Below are 23452 nucleotides of genomic sequence, written 5' to 3'. Positions count from 1 at the left end.
TAATTCATTTATGGATTTATAATTTGAAAGAACTAGTCTACTAGGTGATGACAGTAGGCAGGTAGGGTGTGGCTAAAGGAAGTAGAACTCTGCAGCCATGTCTTAAGGGTTTATATTTTGTTTCTATCACCTCATCCTCCCTCTGTACTTCTTGGCTGCTATGAATTGAGCAGTTTTTTTTTTTTCTGCCACTCACTTCCACCACAATGTTTTGCTTCACTCCAGGCTCAGGGCAAGGAAGTTAACTGACCATGGATGGACTGAGATCTCTGAAACCATGAGCCAATGTAAACTTTCCCTGCTTTAAGTTATTCTTGCTACGTCTTTTGGTCTCAGAAATGAAAAGCTTTCTAAAACAGTTTGGAATTCACAAGTATGTACAAATAAAATAATACAGTTTTGAGGAATCAATAGATCAAAAGAACAAAAATAATTTATTTAAAGATAATATCAAGTACCCCCCAAATTATTAAAACTAATAAAATGTTTCAATAAAATTATAGTTTATAGAATCAATATGTAAAAATCAGATGCATGTTTTGTGGACTAAAAACAAACTCTTAAAATGGAAATTAAGAAAATAAATTCATTTATCATATTGAAAAAAGTAAGATACTTAAAAACTAGCTGAACCCAGGAGGTGAAAGTCTTATATTCTGAAAAATACAAAACATTGGTTAAAGAAACTAAAAACATAAATACATGGGAAAATAACCCATGTTTATAGATAGAAAAAATGAATATTTTTAAAATGTCCATAGTACTTACAATGATCTAAAGATTTAATGCTATGCCAATTTCTCTTCTTGGGACAGTTTCACATTCTGTCACCTTTCTTATATCCAAAAATTGTCAATATATCACTTTTTTTTATTTTAGGATTTTTTAAAATATTTGGTTTTTAGCTCTAGTTGGACACAATATCTTTATTTTATTTATTGTTATGTGGTGCTGAGGATAGAACCCAGGGCATTGCATATGCTAGGTGAGTGCTCTACCATTGAGCAACAACCCCAGCCCCAATATATCACTTTTAAAAGTAATTTAGAAATCACTATACATCCACCTTCAAATTTTAATTGATCCATCATCAAACTGTGTCAAATTTAACACAATAAATGTCATATATTTATTTTTAGAAACTTAATGCAATACCAATCAAAATTATAATGATGTTACAAAAAGAAAATAAAACTTATAATACACAAATTGAAGAATAATCTCCAAAATAAAATATTCTTGAGAAAGAACAAAGCTTTTATCATTACCCTTTATAATTTTTAAATATATACAAAACTATTGCAATTAAGACAGTATGATACCATTATAAAAACAGACATGGACTAATGTAACAGAATAGAAAGTCTGGAAACAAAGTCAACTATATGCATTTAACTTATCTTCTACAAGATTGCCAACATACACATGTGAGAAAACAATGATTGGCCCTAAAGGAGTTGTGAAAATGGAATGTCTGCATGTGGATGTGTGAAATTGGACCCTTATACCTAACACAAAAATTCACTCAAAATGAATTAAAGATCTAACCACAAGACCCAAGACATAAAACTTCCAGAAAAATGTAGGGGGAGAATTTCATGACACTGATCTCAGCAATTATTTATTGGATATAAAACCAAAAGCAAGAGCAACAAAAGTAAAAATACACAAATGATCTTATGTCACAGAAAAATCTTCATAGCAAAGAAAGAGTAAGCTGAGTAACAAGGCAACCTGTTGATCAAAAGAAAATATCTGAAAAGCATACATTTGATAAAAAGTTAATGTTCAAAATATAGAAAAATTCTAACTCAATAAAAAACAATAATCTTATTTGAAAATGGACTGAAAACTTAAAAAATATATATTTCTCCAAAGAAGACATAAATATCCAAACAGTATGTGAAAAGTAAAGTCAGTGTCAATAACAACCTGGGAAATTCAAATCAAAATTTTAATGAAATATTATACATTTGCAGATGAATAGCTTCAAAAACATAAAAATATAACAAGTGTTGAGGAGAATGTGGAGAAATTGAAACTATTGAATACTGCTGTGAGAATATAAAATTATGTAGCCTCTGTTGAAAATAACATGAAGCTCCTTGGAAAATTAAAATAGAGCTACTCATTACCCAGAAATTTCACTTCTGGATATAAATCCAAAAGAGCTAACACCAGGATTACAAAGAGATATTTTCACACCTATATTCATTAAATATTTACTCACTTCAGGCCAGATATGGACAAAACAAAATGGCCAAATATAGATTAATGGGTAAAGAGAAATATATATGTATATTATATAATATGAATATAGAAATATATTTAGTATATATATATTCTTTGGCCATAAAAAACAAAGAAATCTTGCTGTACACAAGAACATGGATGAATCTGGAGGATATTATGCTAAGTGAAATAATCCAGTCACAAATAAAAATATTGTATAACATCATGCATATAAAATATCTAAAATGCTGAGACTCATGAAAATAGAGTATCGTATCCGATAGCTAAACTGTGGAAAAGAGTGAAATGAGAATTTGCTATTCATCAAGTTTAAAGTTTTATTAATGCAAAGAGAATAAATTCTAAAGACTAACTGTACACCAGAGTGCTTATAGCTAATAATACTGCTTTGCAAACTTAAATATTTTTAAGAGTTCAGATCCTGTGTTAAGACTTCTTAACACAATAAATTTTAAAAAATCAATTTATAATTTTTTAATTTACTAGAAAAACATCTTCATTTTACTATAATTTTATGTATTTAAGCTCAATTTAAAATTACATTGGACATACTACCTTGTAACTAATACTGTTTGCTTAAATTATTTAAATAAGCAAGTTACAATGTTATTTTTAATGACTTACACATTAGTGCACTAAGGTAAACATGTCAAATGATTCAACTCACTCTTAATGACAAGAGGTAAATTTATAATATCAGAAATATGTAGATACCAGCCTCACAAAGTATAATAAAACCAAATAGCCTATACAATGGATGGTTTAAATAAAGCATAGTGCCAATGTCACAATAATGTTTTTATAAAATAAAATTTTATCATGATTCAGCTTTTAAATTAAGTGTAAATTAATATATATTAAATAAAATTAAAAATTCAAATCCCTTTTCAGATTAACCATGTTTCAAAAGCTCCATATCTCCATGTGACTTTTCAAAATTTTTTAGTCCCAAAGTGGGCTTAATGACATACATTTTCATTTTAAACAGTAGGTACAAGTTTAAATGTTGCAATTTTTAAACAAAGTAATCTGGACATATTCTTCTTCCAAATAAATGATATCTAAATATTTAAAGCTCACAGTATTCTAAGCTAAATAACACTAGAACCTTTATAATTCTTTATGACAGATTTGGAACTGATTAATGTTAGCACTTTTTTTCCTAAGCCAGAAATAATATCACATAGGGCTTACAGATTCTAATGAGTAACAAGGCATTAATTATGATGAAGAGTGAGAAAGTTCAGAACAAAATAGTTTTGAAAGAAATAGAATGAAAGAAACAGGTGCAATCTTCATGAACCTTGAGGGCAATAATCTCCTATGAAGATTAGATTAAATACAATTGTAGTGAGAATTATAGGAAAGAATTAATCCTAGGCAAATTGTGAAAATCTGAGTTTGGGTATGTGTATTATCCTCATTCAAACTTCAGGTATTCACAAAAGTATTGTACTTTATATATAATTCTATAATAATATTGAGCTTATTTTATGAATTCCAGTTTACTAGCAGAATAATTAAATCTACCAATTTTATTGTGCTTCCTCACTTCCCATTATATGAGAGTTTATAAATCTATTTGGTGTACTCAGCCCAGTAAGAATTTTACCCTAACACTCTCTTATCCATCTAATGTTGATTTTTGTAATGACCTGTCAGGGAACATTGGTGAGGCCAATGCACACATGGCAAGAAGAATTCACCAAGACAAAGAAGCAATTAAGCAAATTTATTGAAGGAAGATATTGAGGGTGTGACAGGGACATAGCAAAGACATCTGCTCAAGAACTTGGAGGACATCTCGGTTTATGTGCACTTCTAAGATTTTTCTAAGTTTTTTGTTTGTTTGTTTGCTTTTTCCCCTTTGGTAGTTTATTTGCTACAAGTGGTTTATGCTAAGCACGACTGGCAGATTCCCATGCCTTTTCCATAATGCTTATTTTGCATGTACCAAATGCTTTTTTGCAGGTTCACAATCCAATGCATGAGATGAGGTCAATATGTATGAGATCCTAAGTAGGAGATTTTCCCTTGTAGGTAAATTTGGAAGCCTCTGGGCAGCCTCCTCAGGACACTTGAGTGATCTTTTTGAAAAACAGGATTTTGTGATTTGTTTTAAAGAAGTTGTCTATTGTTAAAGCCATGAAAGAGTGAACTTGGGTGTAACCTGGCCTTTGTGTGTCATCTATCATTATATTATATAAGATTGTACAAAGGAAATGGCATGAGAGTGGGAAGGAAAGCAAAGCTCCTTAATCCGTCCTGCTTAATAGAATCTATGCTGACATCTTCAGAGTCCTAGCATCTGTTTCATTTTCATCTAGATTAGGAGACCTGCTAATCACTCCTTAACTTCCAGCTGTTGGACATTACTTTTCTGAACCATGGGACACGTAGGAATCACAGTCAATTTTCAATCAATTTTTTGAAGTGATGAATGTAAATTTGGATCACGGAAATATTTGAATCATCTACCACCTCAGGCTCTCTTTGAAGCCAGGGGACCTAGAGGGACCTGTCTCACAAATCTCTTTATAGAATTTTCTTCACTCCATTTTAAATCAGTTGGAGATACTCCATGTCTTTTCCCTGATACCCAGAACACAACACATACCTACAATATGTTTAAGTCTTCCCAAGACTTTTCTTCTTAACCACTCAGAGTTTCAGATATCAAAAAATACTGTCTCTTTGTTGTGTAAGTTCTCAGATACTCTGATGGTTTCAGGTGACTTTCTCTGAGCTGCATGATTTCTAGATCAAACACCAATCCAGGGAGGAAGCAGGCAGTGATTGCTGACCCCACCCCCTGCCTCAACATAGAAAGGAGGCAGTGAATAAACAATAAATCTGAGGGGTCACTGACAAAATAAATGCTCTTAACCCAATGTTACAAAGTTTGAGAGTAAGAGAGACTTGAAGATTGGTTACTGGAGTAGAAAATAAGGAAAGAGTTCCCCAACCCTGAACCCAGATCAGAGTGGGAGAAGAGAGAGACCACAGAGAAAGAGAGAGCAGAAAATCACATAAGCTCACCCTCTTTACAACAATTGGAAAGGAAAACAGAAAAAAAAATGAAACCTGATTGGAATAGTGGTGTCCTTAAAGCAGATCAAGCAGTATAAAACCAAATCATAAACAGAAAGCCATATTGGACACCACAGCCATTTTAGGGAGTTCACAGTTGATAAGTTACCCCTTTAAATCACAATGGCATCTCCCTGCTTTCACACATCAGTAAATTAAACCAGAGTACTTCACAGGGAGTCCTCTTAAGAATCTAGTTAGATGAACCTTGTAAGGTTGAATGGAAACTAAGCCTCATAGGGGGGCAGAAAAAGAAGAGAAGTTTAGTACATTAGACAAAGGGGGAAGGACAAAAGGAAGGGGGAGAGGCATAGGAAAGACAGTAGAATTAATATATAATTTTCCTATGTAGATATTATAAAAAACCTAAGTGAATCCCAGCATTGCGTTCATCTATAGGAATGGGGTCCTACAAAAATAAGATTTAAATATGCATGTATAATTTTATCAAAATTGATTCTACTGTCATATATAACTAAACAAAATCAATAAAAATAAAAAAGAAAGAACTTACGGAGGTATCTTTACTCGTCAAAAGTTGCTGAAACCCTTCTCCCTCACCATTAGCAAGGCAAGCAGGAGGAGCAGCGCTCCAACCCAACACTCTGCACAACTGCTGAGGAAGCCTTGGCAGAGGTGGAACAGAAGCCAGGTTGTTTGAAAATGAGAGCTCAGATCTGAGTGACAAAGTAGTTTTGGCTCTGAGCAAAGGAAAGAAGAAAGGAGAGTCATTAAAACCACTGCTGCAGCCCACTGACTTTGGGAAGAGTCACAGTGGGAAGTTGCTTGAGTCCTAAGACACCTAGAGAGGCTATCCCCTAATCATGGCCCACAGTCTGCGTGGGGGTTGACCCAGAGGGAAGCCGTATGATTATACAGCAGCATAAAGAGATGACATAAAGAGATTGTGGCATGAACTGGCAGAAGATTGCCACAAGAAGATGTCTGAATCCCAGGAAGTTTAAAGGGAAGGTGCTCAGATGGATATCACAGCCAGTAGGAGATCAGTCAAGATGGGAACTTACCTGGTTCCAAGGCAATAGACAGCAATGGCTCTCAGTCTTTCACAGACTCAGCCTGACCCTCAACCACAACTACCAAGTAATAGGGCTCTGATTGAATACTTGAATATTTGCCTCAGCCACAATCAGCAGAGGGACTCAGCAACTGCCATTCACCTGGGACAGAGAATAATAAAATCCAGGTGAACGAGCTGTGTCCCTTTACTTAATAGTCAGCACAATACTTCAGTGAACTGTAGACCAGGTGGATCACTTCTGCTACACAGATAACCTGTTGAGAATCCACAACCATAGGACCTGTGTTTATGGACAGCCAACAAACTCTATGCCATGAAGAAAGGGATCTTATAGATGGGAGCAGCTACATGGAGACCTACAACAATCACAGCAACATAAAAAAAGCCTATACCCTAAACTCCTGCCCACAATAGAAACAACAGACAGAAGATCCCACTCTCTTATCAGTCAGCCACAGGCCCTTGAGCTGACAAACCAGATTCAGCTGGTGGGAGTTCCTTAAAACAAGGAGAGTGATTACCTCTGGGGGGATCCAAAGCCAAACAATGATGGACATCTTCTAATGTCTCAAATCCTAATTAAATGTATACAAAGATTTAATAAAAATTTTCTGTACCTTGGTATGATTACTATGTATAGCTTGAAAATCAAGTTTGATAATATATATTACTCTTTATCATAAATATTAGTTGTTATCTTAATAACCAACATTGTACTTTCAACACATTTGAATATATTTCTTCTAATGGTTTAAAACATTGGTTGGAATCATTCTCTCTGTTTGCTTTCCTAGTCCTAGCTATATTTGTCTATATTTTCCCACTACCTTTTTCACCTTTTTACTTCAGTGTATATTTATTCTTTTCTATTATTTTTCTTTTTCACTCTCTTGCCCAATCTTTCTTTTCCCCCATTAAACCTGATATAATGCTATAGCAAGTTTAATATATATATATAATAGCTAATTTTTCAACCTGTTCCAGAACTTTACTATAAGTTTATACCTGGATTAGAGGAACTGTATGGAACAATATATTTTAAAAAAGGTTTTTTTTTTTACTATTTATAAGGTTGAACAGTGTGTGGCTTCACTCTGAAGTGATTGTAGTAAATAGAATTTAGTGGCTTCTCTCAATGAGGAGCTAATACTGAGATCAGAAGAGAACACACAGGGAGTTAAGGTATTAATACTTGGATATTCACCCAATCCAAGATTCTTAAGAGAAAAATCTCATGAAGTAGTCTCTTGCTTAAAAGAAGGCAAGAAATAATTTTAAAAGTTCAGAGTTAAAATGTAAAACAAGCTAAAAGAATATGTAAGAAATAAAATTAGAAAATACAGGACATGAAAGATCACTTCAATAAAGAAATAGGGATTCTGAACAAAAATGAAATGGAAATCCTGGAAGTGAAAAATTCAATAAACAATTTAAAAATTCAATAGAGAGCATCAATTATAGATTGGGCCACATTGAAGACAGATTATCATACCTTAAACATAAACTTGAGAATAAAGGAGAGATGTTAAGAGACCACATCCAGAATATTCAAGAAATCTGTGATAACATCAAAAGACCAAATTTAACAATCACTGGGATAGATCTGAAATACCAGCTAAGGTCTTGCACAACCTTTTTGATGAAATAATAGTAGATTTTTTTCAAAACTTATGAATGAAATAAAAATTCAAATATAAGAGGTATGTAGACTCCAAATACATATAAGTGCAACAGATTAACTCCAAGATACATTACAAAAAATCTAACATAAAGAATAAAGGATAGAATTTTTAATGCTGCAAGCAAAAACAACTGATCACACTTTGAGAAACAAGACCCAACAATATTGTGTTTGCAAAAGACATATCTTACTGACAAAGAAATTCATAGACTGAAGGTAAAATAATGTGAAAAGATATATCATGATAATTATACCAATATAGAAACAGGGGTAGCTATTCTCATATCAAAGTGATCTTTTTTTTAAGAGTGAACTAATTTAATCTTGATAATCTCATTTGATGTTATTCTTATCAGTAGTCCCTGACAAGATCTGAATTTTACAACAAGCCCCCACATCTATAGCTGCCTTATGCTGATTTACTTGCTCAAAGTGATCTTTAAGCCAAAATTACTCAGAAGAGACAAAGAAGTTCATTTAATAATGATTAAGGGAATCATTCAATAAGAAGATATAAATAGTGTAAATATTTGTTTCCTAATCAAAGCTATATATATACAGACATAAAGCAAACTCTTCTCAATATAAAGAATTAAATGAAACATGATTCAATAATACTGGGTGACTTCAATACACCTCTCTCGCCACTAGATTTATCACCCAAACATTAAATAATTTTTCTTCAGATCTAAAAAGTACTATTAATTAAATAGACTTAACAGACATTGATGACTAAATTCACCTTCTCAGAAGCTCATGGTAAATTTTATAAAATAGATCATATTTTAGATCACAATGCAAATCTTAGTAAATACAACAAATGGAGGTAATTTCTTGCATCCTTTCAAATCATAATGGAGTGAAATTAGAAAGCAATGACAAGATAAAAAAAACAGAAACTACTTTAACACCTGGAGACTGAATGATACACTTTTGAATGACAGGAGAAAAAAATCAGGGGAGATTCTTACAAACAAATGAGAATAGTGATATAACATATCAAAATCTCTGGGAAAATATGAAGTAAGTTCTAAGATGAAAGTTTATAGCATTGAGCTCCTACATTAAAAAATAGAAGGATATCAACTGAATAATCTAATAGCAAACCTCAAGGCCCTAGTAAAATAATAAATGAACATCAAAGTCAGTAGAAGGCAGGAGGTAATTGAAATCAGAGCCAAAATCAATAAAATTGTGAATAAAAAATGATACAAATGATCAATGAAAAAAAAATTGTTTTTATTGAAGGAATAAACAAGATTGATAAACCCTTAGCCAAATTAACCAAATAAAGAGAAGACTCAAATAAAAATTGAGATAAAAAAGTAAATATCATCACAGACACTACTGAAATCCATAATATTATCAAAAATAATTTTGAAAATTTATACTCCAATAAGCTAGAAAATCTTAAAGACCTTTGACATACCCAAATTTAACCATGGGGGATATAGAAAACCTAAACAAAACCATATCAAGTAAAGATATTGAAGCAGTTATCAAAAGCATGCCAATAAAGGAAAGATCAGGGCTGTATAGACTTGCATCCAAGATCTATCAGAGTTTTAAAGAACCAATACCAGCCCTTCTCAATTTTTTTTCCATTAAATAGAAAAGGAGGAAACACTACCAAATTCATTCTATGAAGCTACTACCACCCTAACACCAAACCAGACAAAAATACATCAAGGAAAGGAAACTTCAGATGAATAACCTTGATGATATAGATACAAAATTTAAAATAAAATATTAGCAAACAGCATCTCAAAACACACTGAGTAGATAGTGTACCATGATTAAGAGGGTTTCATCCCAGAGATACAGTTCAATTCAACATACTCAAATCAATAAATGTAACCACCACATAAATACAATCAAGATAAAAAATCACTTGACTATCTGCATAGATGCATAAAAAGCATTGGAAAAAGCTCAACATCCAATTATGATTAAAATAAAAGAGAAATTAGGCATAGAAGCAAATTACCTCATTGTTGTAATGCTATATATGAAAATGTAGGCCCCAAACTGCAATACATTTCAACAGGAACCAACTTTATACAAAGACCACCAAAGGCATAAAATAAAACTAAAAATCAATGAGTTGGATGCCATTAAATTAAAAAGCTTCTGTAAGAAAAAGAAACAAGAGCTTGAAAAGAGAGCTTACAGAATGGGAGAAGATTTTTGCCCCATGATGGGGCATTAATATCAAGAATATATAAAGAACATAAAAAAAACTTCAGATAAAAAAATAATAAGTTGGCAAAAGAACAAAGCAGACATTTCTCAAAAGAAGAAATACAAATGTCCAAAGATCTATGATAAAAAGGTTCAACATCTCTAGCAATCAGGAAAAAGCAAACCAAAACTATATTGAGATTTCATCTCAGTTAATTCAGAATGGCAATTATCAAGGACCAAATAATAATAAGTGCAAGCAAGGAAGCAGAAAAAAGGCACACTCATGCATTGTTGGTAAGACAGCAAATTAGTACAACCACTCTGGAACACATTATAGAAATTCCTTAAAAACCTAGGAATGGAACCACCATATGATCCAGCTCTCCCATTCCTTGGTAAACATACAAAAGATCTACAATCAGCATACCTTAGGGCTGCGCTTACATCAGTGTTGATAGAAGCACATTTCACAACATCCTAGATGCCCTTCAAGACATGAATGAATAAAGGAGATGTGGTATATATACACAATGTTATATTATTGAGCCATATAGAAGAATGAAACTATGACATTTGCTGGCAAATGAATAAAATTGGAGACTATCACACTACATGAAATCATCCAGAGTCAGAAAGTCAAATGTCAGATGTTTTTTCTCATATGTGGAAGCTGTGGGAGGAGGGAGAGGGGGAAGAGAGAGAAAGGGAAAATGGTGGTGGTGGTAGATTCCATCAAAATTGAAGAAAGATAGGCAGAATAAATGAAGGAGATTGAGAGGGAAGGAGAAGGGACAAGATAAGGGAAGAACAGTGGAAAGAATCTCATGGAAACTTTGTATGTACATATATGAATATGTTGCTGAGAATAGTACCATCATGTTATCCTGGACATGCACAAAACACTAATTAAAGAAACAGAACAACAACAACAACAAAAGTAAATAGCAGAAAGATCACTAGAGTAGAGGGAAGAGAACAGTGGGTGAAGGGGAAGGGGAAAAGGGAATTACTGAATACTGTGGACTGAATTAGAGCAAATTATATTTCATGCCTTCCTATATATAACTAAGAAAGAACCTATAAAAATAAAATAACATAAAAATACCAATCCATGTTGCCAAGATAAGATGAGTTCTGATGCAAATATGTGTGCAAAACATTTCAAATCATATGACTGAGATATCTACAATAAGAATTGCCATTGCAAGAATCCTCGATCTTACTTAGCGTCACTATTTATATGCATTGCCTGATTATTTGGGTCTAGACATTTTAGGTCAGAAGAGTAATAGTGGTGTGAACATTTATTGCCTACACTGCTTCTAAAAGGGAGTCGTCTGCCAAAATTGGCTCAACTTCACCATTCCCTCTCCCTCTACACAAAGTAGGTTCCATAGATACCTCAGATTTCTTTGAAAATGGGGTCCTTAGATAATTGTGGATCTGCAAATACTAACACATACAAATTTACTCAAAATTTTAACTCTACAATGAACATTTAAATGGATTCTATGGTCTATGTGAGAGCTGAGAAATCAAATGTGTTTTGTGAACCTCAGGGTTAGCACTATAAATTTCATGTCTCATTCCTTAATTATTTGAGTTCAGCAAGGAAGGGCACAAGAAGCTTATTGGATCAATAACTTCACAGATGAGGATGTCATTTCTCTTTCTATGCCACTTTCCCTCTATGCCAAGAAGTATATAATAGGAGGAATAAAACAAAACAAATTCTAACTAATATTAAAAGTTAAAATCAGTCAACAATGTAAATGCAACATTATAGAAATGGCAGAGTAGTAATTAAGACAGCAAATCTTCTCAGAAAAAAAAACTTTTAAAGCATTTTAATTTGTTGTTAAATAGCTGAACAGATATATAGTAAGCCCATAGGTCAAATTAGGAGATGAAATAAAAAAGTGCTATAATTAGCTTGATTGATGGAGAATTTATTGCCTTATTTTAGTGACCTTACTATTTTTCCTCCTCAAAAAAGTATTGGATTTCAAACAGTATTCATTTTTTTTCTAGGTGAGTAAATGCACCTAGAAAAAGTTAGGAAATATAGGTTAAAATTGCCAACTTCTATAAAGCCCGTAAGGCTTTTATCAGTCATTTCACTATTATTCTGTACATTTGTCAAATATCATTTTAATTAAATAATTGAAAATGGTAATGGAAGAGATTAGTGAATATATCATTGTGTTAACCCTTTTGTTATTATTTTTGGTAGTGGTAGTAGTCCTAGGAGCATATTTATTGCTACTGTTATGTTACTATGTTACGAGAAAAGTAGAAAAAGAGACAATGCATACAAGTAACATTTTATAATTTGACAATGGAAAGAATATATGGGTACTGAGGGGTCTAAAAGAAAATAGAATTTAAAGCAAAATTTAGGCATATAAACATATGCCTCCCAAGGAACTCTTAATGCAGAAGTATGCTGATTTAAGAAGATTTGAATTATTGTTTTCTTTGATTAATATATATTTAAGAAAAATTTAAAATATCTATATGAAAACTGAAAAATTCGTTTAACAAACTAGGTTGTTTTTCTTCAGAAACATTATAATTTTATGTATAACTACTTGGAGCAATAGAGGCAAAAGAATAAAAGAGAGCTCATAGAAAAAAACCCTCATATGTATTTTGCCTGTCTTATGTGCCATGTATCTATAGCTCCAAAGCAATACTTGGATACATATTTGTATACAATATTTTTTGAATTATTATTTAATAAAAAATAGATTTTTCCTTTTATACTTATTTTTTACTAGTCTCATTACCAGTGGTAGTACCACTATTTATTGTTACTTTGGGGAACCTTAATTCATATTTGATGTCTGATGATAATAGACATGATATCATAAATATTAACTTCAAGAATTATTCCCCTTGATTACCACCCCCATTTTTGCCTAAGGGAAGTAAGAGGAGTAATTAAAAAAAATAAGCAATCTAGTCCCTTAAAATTTTATTTCTCACATAACAAATAAAAGATACCCTCTTTTTTTCTGTACATCAATAGGAATACGAGGCCCTTAAGTAGCTTTGGACATAGCACACAGGCAAGAGAGTTGTGAGACAAATATGTCAATTGTGATTTGTTTGCAAGCAAGGGAAATTAAGATCTGACTATCTTAACAAGATGGATTTTACCATGAGGTAATTAAAAACTTTGATAGTGAGTGCTAAAGCTGAGGCATCAGATTTGAAGATTAGATGAAATTGAGTTACCTCAGAAGGGAAGAAAGAGCAATATAATAATAGAAACTCTACACTTAAGGTATGGTTGCTAGGAAAAAATTATGTTGACCTTCATCTCAAGATTAGCGTCTATCGAGCTGGGGTTGCGGCTCAGCAGTAGAGTGCTTGCTTAGCAAGGGTGAGGTAGTGAGTTTAATCCTTAGCACCACATATAAAAAACATAAAATAAAGGCCCATTGACAACTAAAAATAAATTTTAAAAATTAAAAAAAAAAGATTAGTGTCTAGGGTCTAGTTGAATGTGCCTTTGCTTTGTATAAAAAGGGTGAGAAAAGCATTAAGGAAATAGTATCCAAGAAATATGTTTCCCAGACAAAGTGCAGGCAACCTGATTCAATAGTTCTCCAGATCTGTGCACAATGTTGGATTCCACAAAACAAATTTAGGCTAATAAAAAGATGGCATGAGGAATAATGTGAGTAAAACAAAAATAAGAATTATAGTGAAATTCTGTGTACAACAAAATTTTCATTTTGCATACTATAATCATGCTCCACGTGTTGATTGGTCTTAATCAAGTTACTTAAGATTAAAGAGTTAAGTTGAGTTAGGAAGTCAATAAGGAAAGAAAAGAAAGGAAGCAATCATTGGTTGTCACAGATTTCTCTTCTCTATCCAGAAAGCTTCATGTATTCTAGATCCTAATATAAATGCAGTTGATATCAACAAGTTGATCTTTAATGCATCAATCATCCCTAAATAAATTATTTTACGTTTAATTCTCTTTTTTTGTAGTAAAATGCACATTGTATAGATGCTTTTATTTATACACAACTTTGTGTTATTCTTGACCTTATACCCTTATAAAATTTATATTTTGAAAGACATTTTCAACCAAAATTCCTGAATGATTAATTACTCAAGATTTTCTTAATTAAATTAATTAATAACTTCTGATGAAAGTAAAATAGATATCATATTCAAACTATGCTGTTTTATGATGGGCAATATACTGTAAGAAATAAGACTTTTGTTTGTGCTAATATTAAAAATGTTTAATAGGTCTCCACCAAACACACTCTGTGGTAGCCAAGTGTGATGATGCCTACCTAAAACTAATTAGGTGGCCAACAGAGGGGGAATCACTCAAAGCCAGGCATTGCAAGCAAGCATGAGTAATACAGTCAAACAAGAGACACAAATCCATTCCTATTAAATATAATAAAACATATCAAGGTAAATAGAATATTTCTTCTTTATCACAGAAACACACTCTGCATTTTTATTCCTGGTCCATCATCTACTTTTCCCTTTTGATAAACTTCTCACATAAAACTATTCAGTTTTAAAGTGCCACCTTGGCATAAATTTCCAAGTTTATAACAAGTTGTTTAAAATTTTAAGCCAAATGTTTCATTTTATTGATATACTTTTGATTTTATTCAGTCAATGCATCTTCACATTTCTTAGACCTAACATCTGTTGGCAATATTTCTGCTAATTAGTTTACAATGGGCTTTTGATATTGATGTTTTTTTTTCTTTTTTCTTTTACTTGACTGGTAACCTTTTACACATGTTCATCACACTCCCTGGGAGCTTTGTAAAAGTATGTGTTTGTATGAGTCCATTTATATAACATTCTGGGAAAGGTGAAACTAGGGAGAATGTAAAAAGGTCAGTGATTTTGAAATTTTGGAAGAGAGGGAAGAAGGGAGGGAGAGATGAAGTAAGAGATATTTTGGACAGTGAAAATATTTATTGTGATAATATAATGTTGAAAAAATTCCATTATATACTTGTCAAAACCTTTAACTCCATACAGTATAAGAAGACATCCCTAAGTCAAACTATGGACCTTATTTAACAATAATGAACCAATATTGTCTTATTAATTGTAACAAATATTCTTCACTAATGCAAAATACAAATAATAGGAGAAACGGGGATGGAGAAGGACAGGACATATGGAAAACCTCTGTACTTTGAATTCAATTTTTCTGTAATCCTAAAAGTGTTGCAAAACCAAGTTTTCTTTTTAAGTATGTTATGTAAAGCCATAAAGGCAATATGTTACTAAGATTTATAAAATAATTCTGATTCCCTGGTCCATGTAGATACATATGAAACAAAATGTTTTAACCCATAATTTTTCTGTAAAACTAAGAATGACAATGTCTAGGTTATTAGAATTCTGAAGAGGGATAATATTGATTTGATTGTGGGATAAGATGAATTAAATTAGCTTACTTCTTTTCTTCATTGACCATCTTACATTTATTTCTTATAGTAATCATGATGGATCTCCCTAGGCAAATTCAAGTGCTCACGTTACTGGAATGAGGAACAGCTCATTCAGTTCACGTAATTGTTCTTAAAAAAAAAAATACCTTCCCACTACTAACAATTCTTGTCTGAAGAAAAAAAAGTTATATTTTAAGAAGAATTCATGCTCTAAAATATAATTGTGTTTAGTCTTTCACCCCTCAAAAGATGATAAAGTATAATAAAAAGTTTTATGTTGATTTTAAAATAAAATTTGAACATTCTTTCATGATACTGGTTAATCTATCACAATCTTAAATTACATGAATTAAAAATAATTAATACTATATATTAAAATATATATAAAAATTTTAAACAGGTTTTTATTAGATACAATATAAAGATACTAAATATAGAAATTTTATGATATTAGAAAAGTTTAATAAGTAAATAATATAGGTACAATATATAACCAGGAATATTTTTCCTCTGATCAATCTGAACTGTTATTATTATTGTTATGCATAATTCTCCCCTAATACTGATACAATATTTTAAACACCTTTTCCACTACTTGATGGAATGCATTGTTTTTTATTAAAAAAATGTGTTTTCAATATGCATAATTCAACCATTAATTTCCAATAAAAAATAGTCATTAGTGGTAGTAGATCTATAAGCAAAAAGTAAACTGGGCACTTGAACCACTTTTTCAATATAAAAAGTGGATAACAATGGATTTTTAAACAATATGTCCCAATTCTATGCATACATATTAAATGAAAGTGCCCCTTTTCAAAGGTGTACTTTTCAAGTATAACATATGTAACTTGATCTATTCAAAGGAACATATTATTGATTATTCAAAAATAAAAACAAGATTAGTTGGTTTTATTTTGTTTTGTTTTGTTTTAACCAGACTTTGGCTATATTAGGACACTTTAATATTTATAAATCTTAGGTACAAATGCAGATATCAGTGTCTGACATTAAAGAAGGTCCATTAAGGCATCTGTTAAGGTGATCCATAATTACACATGCCTATGCTAGCAAAAAAAGACAAAAAAAATAAGCAAAAGAAAGAATGGACACAGAAGTTATTCATTTTGCAGTTGAAAAGTGATTCATAAATGAAGAACTTTTCAACTGAATCTCAAAGTTAAGTGGCTCATGCCCGTAATTTCAACAACTAGGGAGACTAAGTCAGGAATATTGCAAGTTTGTTACTAGCCTCAGCAATTTAGCCAGACAGATCTCAAAATAAAAAGTAAAGAAGACTGGGGACATAGCTCAGTGATAAAGCATCCTTGGGAACAAATGAATCCCAATCCTGTACAAAAATCATAACCTTGGAGATGGATATGCTTAGTTAACAGTATTTTCTGAAATAATAGAGGGCTACTAATCGAGTGTTTATTATATTCTCTTATTTTGTGCAATTTATGCAACTATGATTTGTTTTGATGTCCCCCAAAGTCCTAAATGTTAAATGTTTGATCTCCAACTAAGTTTTATTAGGGTGTGGTGAGAGCTCTGGGAGTGAGTCCAGTAGGAGGTGTTAGATAAATGGGGGACATACCCTTGAAAAAAATTGTGGGAATCTATTCTTTTCCGATGTCTTTTTTTTTTTTTCTAACTTTCTTTCTTTTTGCTTCCTGGCCCTGAATTGATCTCACCAAACTTCCTTTATGAGGTCTGATAGGGTGGTTGTGACAGGTTTTGCTAATAAGCAAGGGCTAGGGATGGTAAGGGCATTTTATCTGGAAACCATAATGAAATTATTTGTTTTAATTAAGTTCCCCAGGATTTTTAAATAATGATTCCCAGAAGGGATTTTAGTTTTCTATGGCTTGGGTAAGGTTAGGCATTCTGGATCTCAATCCCAAATGCTTGCTTGTTTAGATAAGTTTCTCCTCGGTTTCAGTTTTGTGGCTCCTGGATTTTTTTCTGTTGTATAGGCCTTGGTTGTCCTTTTCCTCCAACCGCCTGTTCAAGAATAACTAATATACTTAACAGCTTCATCTTGAACTACTTGACATGATGTGCTGCCATGCTACTGGCCCAAAAGCAAGGGAGCCAATCAACCATGAACTGAAGCCTCTAAAACTAGGACCCAAACTAAACCTTTTTAAATATTAAATTGATGTATCCAGGTATTTCTTACAGTCTCAGAAATCTGACAAAAACATGTGCCATGTTTTACACAATATAGAAGTGCTTTCTGAAAATTATTTTTTACAATTATAAAGTCAACCCTATAATATAATTTCCTCTTTTTTCCAATTATAATCACTTTTTACTATTGTGATTTAATGAAATTTTTAGAAATTAAAAGGAAAAATGAACTTTGGAAGAAATACGGTGGATATAAATAATTAATACTTGTCCTCTGATTTTCTGTTCTTCCAAAACCAGACTTAAATACTAAATTTCAAAGCCTTCTCCCCGCCCAAGGCATCTAAATGCACTGAAGGCATCTATGACAGGAGAAAATATCCCTCTGGTACATTCCTTTATTCTTTCTTTCAATCAGACTTACAAGGGACTTCAGAAGAGACCTAGCCTAGTCAGCTATTTTTTTCATGCTATGATAAGAATAGTGTGCTGTATTCACATCAGAAGAAATGCATATATGCAACATGATAAAGCATTGTCTGGACATTTTTACTTTATTCAAAAAGTTATGCAGAAGTCCAAGCTGAATAAATTCATGTGATTTTTCATCTTTAGGATTATAAACCCAAAATTATTGGGATATTACAACATTATTTAGCATATATGTAAAAATAGAGTATTACACCCTGCAATGTAAATATACACAGGAACAAAAAAAATATATAACAAGAACTTACATGCTCTTTTGGTGGAAAACAGTTTACTCTTCATTTGGGCCTGCTAATGCCTGATGGGCAACGAAAATCTTAATATCCCTACCTTCATTTTGTATCTGTCACCTTATTATCTTATTAAACTTTGGATCAAATTTCTGCTGAACTCTGCACATAATCATGTTAATTATTTAAGGAATATTTATCTTCCTTCAAGGCTGAAGACTCCAAGGTAAGAATCCCTAAGGCATTTTCAACACATTTCCACCTGTAAACTTTTGCAATGCCCAGATCCAGGACCATGGGGTGACACCTAAAAATTTTTGTCTGGCACAGTTCAGAAAGTCATCGCCCTACACTATCCAGGAACAGTGTAACCTATATTCAGATAATCTCATGATGAGACTACGCCCTAAGCAATAGCAATTGTCCCAAGGGAGCTATCTTCCTATTTTCCACAGTCATATGTCTGATAGGTAAATAGCAAAGCATATAGAGATCACTCCTTAGCAGCAGCAAATTCCTTGACACTGGTAAGAGTCTGTGTGACTAAAACAAAAATAAAGATAAACAAGACCATACTTTGACCAAGACTGTTTAATTATGCACACTCTCTTCCTTCCTGCCTCAATCATTCCTCTATGTAAAGCTAAAGCTCATGTTAGTGCTCCTGAAGTCAGAGCTGAGATTCTGGATCTCACTTGTCTTTCCAGTAAAGTCATGTTGATAAAGTTCCTTTTCTGCCTTTTTACCATTACTATTCCATTTGATTTCTGGGAACAGTGTTCACACCCAATTTGTTAATACTCCTCAAAGTCAGACCTCTTGTGGTCTAGGATTCTGGTTAAAAAATGAATTAATAATTTTATGGAATAACATGTTTAGGATAATGTAGTGTTTCAATTGATGTTAGTATTAAATATTGTTAGTCATTTTTTTTTGTACTTCAATGCAAGTATTTTCCATTTTCACAAAGAGGAAAACTCCAATGGTAATGACTAAGCCATTCTACCTTTTCCACTGTTCTGAAAGTCTCCTACGTAAGTCTTCCAATTTATATAAAGGACACAAACCCATATAATGAAAAACTGAAAAAAAAAAGGCAAGTTAAAAGAAAGACCTTTGTGTTTGGAAAGATCGTTTTCTGTCTGTTCGAGCCTGGACTGCTATATTAGCAGTGGATATCTACCAGAGAATTTTTCTCATTTCACTATTTGTGATATAGTGCATTCTCTATATCGCATTTGTACTTAGTATGTGACACTCCTACATGCTTCCAGGTATATCCTTTTGTGTCTATTTCTTTTTATTTCTTGTTTTATAAAATTTCCTTAGAGTCAAGCAGAACAGACTGAATAAACAAGAGCTAATCCTGAAAATGACCTGCAAATTCAATCTGTGGCCATATCCCTAGGTAATATGCCTCTATTTATATATGCATCTGTGTTAAAACGGTAGTGGTGGACCTGGAGTTAAAAGGGCTTAATTACAAAAGGAGAATGAAAATATTATGAAATACACTTATAAAGGCTCTCAAGAGCCAAAAATTAGTATTTTTATGGCATAAAATTACTTTGATAGGGTGAGTAGATATGAATGGACCATAATAAAGAAACTCATTTGAATAAGTTTTGGGTCTTTAGAATAAGGGATAAAATAGGTTCATGGGAATAGAATAAAATGGAAAATGCACTAATAGTTTTGTTCTTAAGACTGCTGCTATAAAACACAGCTGAAAGGTTTTTAAGAAGTAAGTTTGCAAAATAAAAATCATTAAACAAATATTATGAAACTCTGGCTTTGCTTTAGGTAAGTAATTCCTAAAGGTATCAGTAATACATTTTTATGGGTTATGGTAGAATAGTAGAATATCATCATGCCAAGTGCAAAACCAGCTGAGCTGCGAATGAAGTTTATGGAAATGGTTGGTAAACACTGGGGGCAAATAAAGATATTACAGGGAGAAAATAACAACCACATTTTCTAAAGGAATTTCTGTGATATATTTGAAAGTTTCCTGCAATTGGTGTCTTCTACAGGTGTTTATAATTAGGGCATATTAATATAATTGTAAGAGAAGGCTTTTAGAATTTTCCATAACCCAAAATTGAGAAGGGAAATAAGTATACAGGATTCTTCAATATCATTACCTTATCTGAAATTATAGTATTGGCAACAATCTTTGTCATAAAAGTTTTAAAGGCTAACTCAGATCCCATACAGATGATAGTATTTCCATTTATCTCAAGTTAGAGATCTCCAAGATAAGACTTATAAACAGAAGACTTTGTTATGGACTTATAGGAATGGAATGAAATTGAAATAACTTCATGGAAAAATGTTAAAAATAAATTGACTAAATTAAATAAAATAAATAGAGGATTGCTAGTAATATTAATTCTCATTTGGGAATTAAAACCCCAATTTTTATGTAGTAGTACAAATCCACATGACTCAGAATTTTTTTTACCAGTAATCAGCAAATCTCATTCATGGTATGATATTCAAAAATATACACATTAAATAATTCTATAACTTTTCAAATATTTCCACAAATTAAAAAAAAGCAGATGGCTCATGGGTGGTGACTATACTTGCCATTGTGGTTCTCAGAAATAGAAATGTCACATATCTGTTATCCCTCTTTACATTATTATAAGGTTTTAATAAGGCTTAATTTCTTATTGCCCAAGGGAAAAAGGTCTGAAACTAATATTGAACTAAAAATGTATGTACAAAGAATCTCTTAGAATTGTGTGTGAAGCCTCACATTTGTAAAGTGGGCATTTAGCACATATACATCCAATAACAGAGTGAAAAAGAATGCACCAAGTGATTATAAAGCTGTGAACAGGAAAGTTATGGACCTGTAAATTACTTTCAGTGTGAATGTGGTCAGATAATATACGGGTTAAGGATAAAGAGAGTTTAGCCAGATTACCTAGAAAATACTGCAACCCCAGAGTTGCTTGGTCACATCACCTAGGCACCTTCAATGTTGCAATATTTTCATCTGTATATTAGGGATTATGACTATATCCACCCAATGTGTTTTTATGGCCATTAAAGGAATTAGCCTTAGAAAGCACTTAGAATAGTGTCTGAAGCATAACCAATATAATATTGGTTTCTCTTAAATAAATGCTAAATCTTCTATACTTTACAATATCCCAAAATATATAAATATAAATAATATCTATATCAAAACTGTTTTGTTGTTACGGAAAAAAAAAGAAATTTTTGCCAGTATATCCCTGTATACAGGCTCATATACAAACTCCACAACTCCATGAAATCAGAAGTAGTTTCCAGAGGTGTTTACATTGTTTTTCCATATTCTTGACAGGAATGAATTCATGGTTGCCAAACACTATGTTTGACTCAATTTGTTCACCTATATAATAGGGACACTAAGAGCCTATAACTTGTTGAGTTATAACAATTAACTAATGAATGTAAACCAGTTATTACAGTTATAAAGTATTGCAAATGTTATATCAATGCATTGATTTTAAATGTACAAATAGATTAGAGGAAAAGGGTTATTTTCTTTTTCCTATTATTACTAATATTGTATGGAAAGCATTTTTAGCAAATTACCTAATTACATTACCTCTAATCTTAAAATGGAGTTCATCAAACAAATTTAAGGAATTTATATCAGTAATAGATAATAATAGCATATATTTAGTTTCATGCAATATGAATTGATTTTATCTGGCATACAAATTCTTTTTTCATACTTTGCATTTAGTAACACATTATGGAATTTGTATTTAGAATACAGCACACAGCAGAGTCCTTACCAATCAGCCCCAAGGGGAAATTTACAAAGATGGTTTCTAGAAATTTCTGTTAGAACAAAATAATATTCAAGACGGTCTTGTTTTCTGCCTTTTTCCCTTGGGCATTATCACGAAAGACCACCCTGTATAGTTTAGTAAAATTGAGCTTTAGACCTGGGAAAGAAAACCAAGAGTATTTCAGAGAAATTGACACAGAGATTTGTTATCACTGATCTGCTGAATTATCAAATCCTCAATTACCTACTTCATATCATTTGTTGTGTGATTCCAATAAACAAAACAAATGAAACTGTACTTCATTTTTTCACTTTTATCCCTGCATATTGTTAATTGCTTTTAAAAACATCATCATTGTCAATTGCATTGTTCATTTATTCTGATTTATTTTGAATTTCAGATTTTGAAGTCATGTTCCTGCCTTATAGAAAAAGAAAAGGAGAAAAAGAAGATATTTCTCCCTCACAGAAAAATGAAAAGAAAAACAATAAAGATATTCTTTTATATTGGTAATTTGGAATAACACAAATCACACAAGATAAGATTGAATGTGTTTATTTCATTGGAAAGAAAGACAGGAAGGGGACAGGAAAGAGATAGAAAAAGAGAACATGCTCTTCCTCCCTATCCCGTTCTGAGTCACCCTCCTTATTGGGAGGAAGAGCATGAGAAGAAGACTACCACTAAATAGGGAAGAGAGCTGGGAGGGGAAAAGAGGGAGAAGGAGAGTTGCACGGAAGATGGAAGGAGACCCTCATCGTTATACAGAATACATGTATGATGTTGTGATGAGAAAAAGGAAAAAAAAGTGTATCACATTAGATTGGATAGAGAGAAATGATGGGAGGGGAGGGGAGGAGTAGTGGGGATTGGAAAGGCAGCAGAATAGAATAGACATTATGATTGCTGTATGTATACAGGTGACTCTATTACCAGTGTGATTCTGCAATCTGTACAATCAGAAAAATAAGAAATTATACCCCAATGATTTAAATGTATGAATTACCAAATCATTGTAATGTCATGTGTAGCTAATTAAAAAAAAGATTCATATTGAATTATCTGTCAGAAATTTATTGTTATGAAATAAATATGTATAT

The sequence above is a fragment of the Ictidomys tridecemlineatus genome, chromosome 9 (assembly GCF_052094955.1).
Source record: "Ictidomys tridecemlineatus isolate mIctTri1 chromosome 9, mIctTri1.hap1, whole genome shotgun sequence".
Lineage (NCBI taxonomy): Eukaryota > Metazoa > Chordata > Mammalia > Rodentia > Sciuridae > Ictidomys > Ictidomys tridecemlineatus.
This window is presented reverse-complemented; position numbering follows the sequence as displayed.